The following is a 7,830-nucleotide window of genomic DNA, read 5'->3' as shown; positions in this document are numbered from 1 at the left end:
GTTTCTAAGCTCTTCACACTTATGTAACTCACTTAATTCTCACAATAATTCCATGAGGAAGATACATTTGTTATCCCTATTTTACAAATGAGGAAGTCAAAGATTACACTGGATCATAAACTTAATAAAATGAAAGCAAAGGATACAATATAAAAAGCACCCTACTGCCTCACAGGATTTTAAGAAATGACAGACACCTATCACAACCTGCTCTCATGGCCCAAGGTCTCCCAATTCCTGCAACTCATATCAAAACCTTGTTTTGTAATTGATGGATTTGAAGGTGAGAGATTAAAAACCAAACTCACAGAAAAGAGATTAAAGTAGAATATGTGAGAAATTGTTTAAAAGTTTTGCAAGAAATTGTTTAAAAATTTTACAAGTAAATCAGTGAGGACTAACAACGCTTCTCTGTGCATGTGCTAATCAGTGCTGACATAGAGCAGAAATAAGTCAGTTGCTTGCTCCAGGAAACTCTTATTCCTGAAAGAGGAACAGGAGCCAACTAATCGGCTTTCCAATCAATAAAACAACTTGCTCATCAAGATGCCCCTCAACTTCTTTTTGGTCGGAACCACCATCTTCCAGTAATTCGCCGAAATGACTAACACAAAGGGAAAGAGGAGAGGTACCTGCTATATGTTCTCTAGGCTTTTTAGAAAACATGGGGTTGTTCCTTTGGCTACATACATGCAAATCTACAAGAAAGGTGATATTGTAGACATCAAGGGAATGGGCACTGTTCAAAAAGGAACGCCCCACAAATGTTACCATGGCAAAACTGGAGGAGTCTACAATGTCACCCAGCACGCACTGGGTATAGTTGTAAACAAACAAGTTAAGGGCAAGATACTTGCCAAGAGAATTAATGTATGTATTGAGCATATTAAGCACTCAAAGAGTTGAGATAGATTCCTGAAACATGTGAAGGAAAATGATCAGAAAAAGAAGGAAGCCAAAGAGAAAGGTACCTGGGCTCAACTGAAGCATCAGCCTGCTCCACCCAGATAAGCACACTTTGTGAGAACTAATGGAAAGGAGCCTGAATTGCTGGAACTCATTCCCTATGAAGTCATGGCATGATAAGTGTGAAAACATAATAAAAGATTTCTGTACTGATTTAAAAAAAAAAAAAAAAGATGCTCCTCAATACCCTCCCCTCACTGAGCCCATGAATGCAAAGCTATTGTGTCATAAACTCTACTTAATTCCAACCAGTTCCTCACCTTGCAAGATCTGTTCAAAATCACTCAGTCCAAGCCCTGGCTGCTGTGGCTCAGTGGACTGAGCATCAGCCTGTGAACCAAGTGTTGCTGGTTCGATTCCCAGTGAGGGCACTTGACTAGGTTGCACGTCAGGTCCCCAGTTGGGGGCGTATGAGAGGCAACCACACATTGATGTTCCTCTCCCTCTCTTTCTCCTTTCCCCACTCTCTAAAATACAACTAAATAAAATAATTAAAATATTTTCTTAAAAAATCACCCAGTCCAGGTCCTAAAAACTTGAAAATATCCTGTCCTACAAGATGGTGTTTATCAAGAGGTTTTTCTGGTGGTCTGGGAGGAGTTAACAGTTGGCATTAGCATCTATTTAATTATATAGCTCTGATAACATTGTGAACTTATCATTTAAACTACCAATTCTTAGAGCAGTTTTTTTTTTTTTTAAGTATATTTTATTGATTATATTGTTACAATAGTTCCAATTTTTTTTCCCCTTTGCTCCCCTCCGCCCAGCACCCCCCTTCCCCAACAATCCTCTCTCCAAGTCCATGCCCATGGGTCGTACATACAAGCTCTCCCGCCTCACCCTTTCATATATTCTTCTTCTTCTTTTTTTAAAATTAATTAATTAATTAGTTAAATATTTTAACAATAAAAAATAACAATTCCTCCCTCTCAGACTTAAGACCCTTTACAATCTTATAAAGGACAATGGATGAAGGTCTCGGGCTCCTCTAGCTGCTTCAAGCTGGACATGGTCGTCGTCCTACCTACCCGTGGGTCAAGAAATCCCTAATAAGAGTGGGGATGTGGAGGGGAGGGTGGCCTTCCCACAAGGGGAAGGATCGTGCAGACTCCAGGTTGGTTGGCTGTCTCTGGACAACGGCATGCTTGGTTTGACAGGCTGGCATCCTTGTTGTATTCTGGGGGCAACAGGGTTAAAGGACATCATTTAATCCGTAACCACTAGATGACAAAAGACAGGTATTAATTTTTCAATGTCCCACATTAGGGAAAAGAAGGGCTTCTTTGGAGGAAGGTGTGCCAGGTACATCTCACCTGTCCAAAACCCTTTTGCCCATTATACTTATTTTGGACTGAGGGAAATATTTTAGGTTTCCCCCATCTCAGGCCTCTGGGCTTTTTCTGTCCAAGCCATTAGGATAGAAAAGAGAAACCAGTTTTAAAGTGAAGCCCACAGACCACCCCGTTCTTCACCAACCCAGCCACTTAGTTCAGCCAAACCATTGAGTCTCAGGAGGCAGCAATGCAGACAGGATTAAGTGAGGCCTATGCATACAGATAATCACTCAGGTAATGAGATTGTAGGCTTATGCCCTTTGAAAACAGAAAACACATGTTAATTTATGTAACATAACCCACATACAAGTCTCTAAATCTGTAGGACTGTCTTATCGGAAGGAAAATCCTTGTCCTTCTAATATTCACTGAACTTGCATTTCTATTCTTTATATTTTTATTCCCCCCCCACTAAAAAATTTTCTGTTTGTTTGTTTTTCCACTACAGTTGTCTCACTTTTTTTCCCCCTCTTGCTTCCCTGCACCCTGCCCCCCCCCCACAGTCAGTCCCCACCCAGTTGTCCATGTCCATGGGTCATTCATACATGTTCTTTGACTAGACCCTTCCCCTTCTTACCCCTTCTCTCCCTCCCATCTCCCCCTTTGTTACTGTTAGTTTATTCCTTGTTTACATACCTCTGGTTCAATTTTGCTCATTTGTTTGTGTTGTTCATTAGTTTCCTGTAACAGGTGACAGCATAAGGTAATTTTCTTTTGTTGCCTGGCTTATTTCGCTAAGCATAATTCTCTCTAGTTCCAATCATGTTGTTGCAAATGGTAGAAGTTCCTTCTTTCTTTCAGTACTTATTCATTGTCATTTTCCCCCTTGGTACTCGTGTTCCTCTCTGTCTCTCTGTTTCTTCATCTTCTTAAAGCAGACCCTTTAGCATCTCTTGCAATGCTGGTTTGGTGGAGATGTATTCTTTTAGCCTTCTTTTGTCTTGGAAACTCCTTATTTCACCTTCCATTTTGAATGAAAGCCTTGCTGGGTAGAGTATTCTTGGTTGTAGGCCTTTGTTTTTCATTGCTTGGAATATTTTTTGCCATTCCCTTCTGGCTTGTAGTGTTTCTGCTGAGAAATCTGATGATAGCCTTATTGGAGCTCCCTTGTATGTTATTAGTTGTTTCTCTCTTGCTGCTTTTAGGATTCTCTCTTTGTCTTTGAATGTTGGCATTTTAATTATGATGTGTCTTGAAGTGGGCCTGTTGGGGTTCATCTTCATTGGGACCCTCTGTGCTTCCTGGACTTGCGTGACTCTTTCTCTCATCATGTTAGGAAAGTTTTCTGTCATTAGTTTTTCAAAGAGGTTTTCTATCCCTTGCTCTTCTTCTTCTCCTTCTGGAATTCCTATGATACGGATATTATTACGTTTCATGTTGTCCTGCAGCTGTCTTAGAACCTCTTCAGTCTTGTTCAGTCTTTTTTCATTTTGTTGCATTGTCTGGGAGTTTTTGTGTAGGTTGTCCTCCAGCTCGCTGATCCGATCTTCTGCTTCCTCTAGCCTGCTTTTAATTCCTTCTACTGTGTTCTTCAATTCAGAGATCGTATTTTTCATTTCCTCCTGGCTCTTATTGATAGCTTCTATGTCCTTTTTCATGCTCACGTAATTTTCTGTGAGTTCCTTGTAGTTTTTCTGGAGTTCTTTGAAGTTTCCGCTGAGCTCATTCAGCTTCTCCATAATCCATGTTTTGAATTCCATATCTGATAGTTCGCTCCCCTCTATTTCATTTAGCACTCTTTCTGGGGATTCTACCTTTCCTTTTGATGGGAGGTTGTTTCTCTGTCTCCCCATTTTTTTGACTCCTATTGTTTGTTGGTGCTTCTTGGAATGATCTGCACTTCCTGGATCTGCCTCTGGTGGCGTCAGATCATGTACCAGTCTGGCCCTAGGCAGCCTGTTGGAGACTTCCAGGGATCTACTGCTGTTGTCTGTCTTCTTTGATTGTTAATCTATTCAATCTGTGATTAGCTGTCAGGCTTAAGGACTGTGGGTGTGGCAGCTTAATTCCTGTAGGCAGGGCTTTTGCTTCCCCTCAGGCTGACGCCACTTGGAGGGGAATGGTCTACCCGCAGTACTGGGGATGAGTCAGCACTGGGACCCAGTCAGCTGCTCCTCCAGTTCTCCCCTCAAAGCCACCGTGCCAAATTCTCCCCAAGTGTCTCCAGTCCTCTCTGCCTTCCCTCTGCTTGAGCCCAGGGTAAGTGGTGGCCAAAATATTTTCGTATGTGATCCACTTAAGAGCTCTTTTTCTCCTGCTGTTTCTCTCCGGCTAGCAAGAAAGCCTGTGGCTTTTCGCTTTTCACAGCTGATACTATTTTACTTTCCACTCTGTCGCTGTAGGCTGGGAAGCCCAGCTGGGGGTTTAGACCCTGCCCTTCTCAGGGGGAATCCCTGGCTGCTGAGCTGTTTCTCAGCCCCTTCAGCTGCCACCCGTGGGAGCCCAGCCAGCCCTTCCACGTCTCCGCACTCCCTACCGGTCACGTTGTGATGTAGCGGCCTTTTCTGTCTCTCCGTGGTTATAAGACTTCTCTCCAGCTGGTGTTCGGTTCGTTATTCCAGATGATTTCTCCAAAATTACATTGTAAATCCAGACTAGTTCTAGGAGGAAGTTAGTGTAGCTTCCACTTACTCCTCCGCCATCTTGTTTCTCCTCCTCTTAGAGCAGTTTTATGGGTATAAAACATTCACTTAGATTATTCCTGCTGCAGTGATGTGTGTTCCAAAACTAGAGTCAGAGATTTAAAAACTGGGGGGCCCAGGGACTCTGCTTCTCTGTGCTAGAACATGGTCATTACAATGACTGGTTCAGGTACCTCCAATAGCCCACAGTGCTCAGCCTCTTGAGTTCTTTTCTGCCTTCCACCATACAGATTGGACCCAAAATAGGGTTTTAACAGATGTTGAAGAGATATCTGCAACCCCATGTTCATAGCTGCATTATTTAAAATAGCCTAGTACACACACACACACACACACACACATACACACCACGGAATATTATTCAGCCATTTGTGACAACATGGATAGAAATTGAGGGCATTGTATTAAGTGAAATAAGTTGAACAGAGAAAGACAAATACTGTATGATCTCACTTATACAAGGAATTAAAAACAAAACAAAACCAGAAAACCAAACCCATAGAAAAGTGATCAGATTTGTGGTTACTAGAGGTAGACAGTTGGGGTGGAGGAATTGGATGAACGTGGACAAAAGGTATGAATTTCTAGTTGCAGGATAATTAAGTATTGGGGAATGTAATATACAATAAGTTGACTATAGTAAACATTGTATGATTTTTTGAAAGTTGTTAAGAGAGTATATCCTAAGAGTTCTCATCACAAGGAGAAAAACATTTCTTCCCCTTTTGGGGGGGACATGGAGATGATGGATGTTAACTAAACTTATTGTCAATTATGTCTTAATAAAACTGGAGAGAAATAGGGTTCTGATTAAGGCAAATTTATATGTCATCAGTAAGGAGAGCAGAGGCTTCTAAGGTGTCTGGATGTGAGAAATAAAACCCATATGGATACAACAGAATGCTAACACTCCAAATCTTATTCCCCCTGGGAGTGAGAGAGGGAAGTAGGCGAAAGTACAATTGGAGCCAAGAGAAGTAGAGATAGAGACAGCAGAAGTCTCTGAGAGAGAGAATGAGTCATGAGAGTGCAGGGCAGAAGCTCAGTTTGATGGGTTCACAAAAGGCTGGAGTATTGTATACATGCAAGTCATGTTCCAGTTCTCCCCAAGTCCTACAGTGTTGCTGATGAGATGATTTGTTGTAACAATGATGAAATAAGTAACATACCTTGATTTTTATTTTTTGCTGATGTATAATTTAACATGATATAGACAGATCATAAATGTTCAGTTCAATAAATTTTTAAAATTGTATATACCCATGTAACTACTACCCAAAACTTGATACAACATTTCTATGACCCCAGAAAGTCCTCTTGTTCTCCTTTCTAGTCAATCCATTTTGCACCAAAAGCACTATAGTGTAATGTGCCTGTTCTGGTGCTTCATATACAATATACTTCTGCTCAACATCATAATTTAGAGCTATCCAAGTTATCCATGCTGTTGCAAGTAACAATAGTTGTTTTTTTGTTTTTTTTGTTTTTTGTTTTTTTAATCCTCACCTGAGGACAGTTTTTCATTGCTTTTAGAGAGAGAGCAAGAGAGAGAGAAATATTGATTGGCTGCCTTCTTGTACCTGCTCTGACTAGGGATCAAACCTGCAATCCAGGTATGTACCCTGACTGGACATCGAACCCGAGACCTTTCGGTTCATGGGATGATACTCCAACCGAGCCACACCAGCCTTGGCAATAGCTGGTTTCTTTTTATGGCTAAGTAGTATTCCATTGTTGGATTGTGCTATATAATTGATTTTTTCTCTTGTTGATGGGGATTTGAATTGTTTCCCGTTTGAGGCTACAAACATTCATGTTTAAGCCTTTTTGGGGATATATGTTTGAATTTTCTTGGATAAATACCAACGTGTGTAAAATTTCTGAATCATCAGGTTAATGTATGCTTAAATTTATGGGAAACTGCGGGCTGATTTCCAAGGTGACTACCATTTTATACTCCATCCCAATTGTTCTGAAGGCAAGGGGTCCACCCTGTGCACATAGAATTGTCGGCACCACAAAATGCTTGGAAATGAGGTTACAGAGTTCAGTGAAAAGAGGTTTCCTTCTGGGGAGTTGTTCACATTTGAGACTTGCCTTGCCCTTTTCTTAATTCTCACCCATTAATTACACATAATAACCCCATCATCTACTTAGATAGGGTCCTCTGAACAGTGCTGACCAGTCTCTCCCACTTTGGTTGCTATTGTAGGGTAGCTATATCAGCACTGCTAAATAGTTATGCTTCTGTTCTCTTAAGAATCTCATGTCCAGTAAAATGTCATTATCTGAGTTTGCATTACACAGTTCTTTGCCATAATTCAATTATTTATAAAGGCTTGATTGCAGCAATATTTTAATTTGCATAATGACAACCATGAATACCACGTATGATGAAGTGTTAACACTGGATAGAAGAGTGGGCAAAAACTACGAAACTTCGGGGGAGAAGGGGCTCGGAAAAACCTGAGTACCCAGGGCAGAACAGAACTCTGCAGTGAAAGGGGTCACAGGGCTTTTCTGAAATGATAGGTAAAGAGAGAAGTCATGGGTAGAAGGCCCTGCAAGCAGGAGGTCTGCAAAAGAAGGGGCCCCTTGCCCCGAGGAAGCTGTTTAATGTGCAGTTGACAAAGGGGGAAAGAGGTCCTGGAAGTGTTTACAGGAGTGCTCCAGGGTTTAACCTCATCACCATTCCCTGGAGCTCTAGGCTGGGGCTCCTAATGAGCAAGGTAGAGACTGGACTGTGTTTGCCTCACTTGAAATGATTCAGTGTTTACCTCAGCTTGATGGTGGTCTCAACGTCATCACTTCTTTTCATTCACTCTTAAATGCTGAAATTGGGAACCATTAAAGTTTACTCTTTCTGGCCATTTGGCCGTCTGCTG

At 41.5% G+C, this 7,830-nt stretch overlaps 1 pseudogene; it reads left to right on the top strand.

The window, feature by feature from the left end:
* Window positions 1-600: 600 nt before the first annotated feature.
* LOC150022087 (large ribosomal subunit protein eL21 pseudogene) lies at window positions 601-1,083 on the top strand (annotated as a pseudogene).
* The last annotated feature ends 6,747 nt before the right edge of the window (window positions 1,084-7,830 follow it).

Source organism: Furipterus horrens, unplaced genomic scaffold, assembly GCF_987537825.1.
Source record: "Furipterus horrens unplaced genomic scaffold, mFurHor1.1.pri manual_scaffold_1, whole genome shotgun sequence".
NCBI classification, from domain to species: domain Eukaryota; kingdom Metazoa; phylum Chordata; class Mammalia; order Chiroptera; family Furipteridae; genus Furipterus; species Furipterus horrens.
The sequence above is the reverse complement of the archived record's forward strand: the minus strand, read 5'-3'. Positions and strand labels throughout refer to the sequence as shown.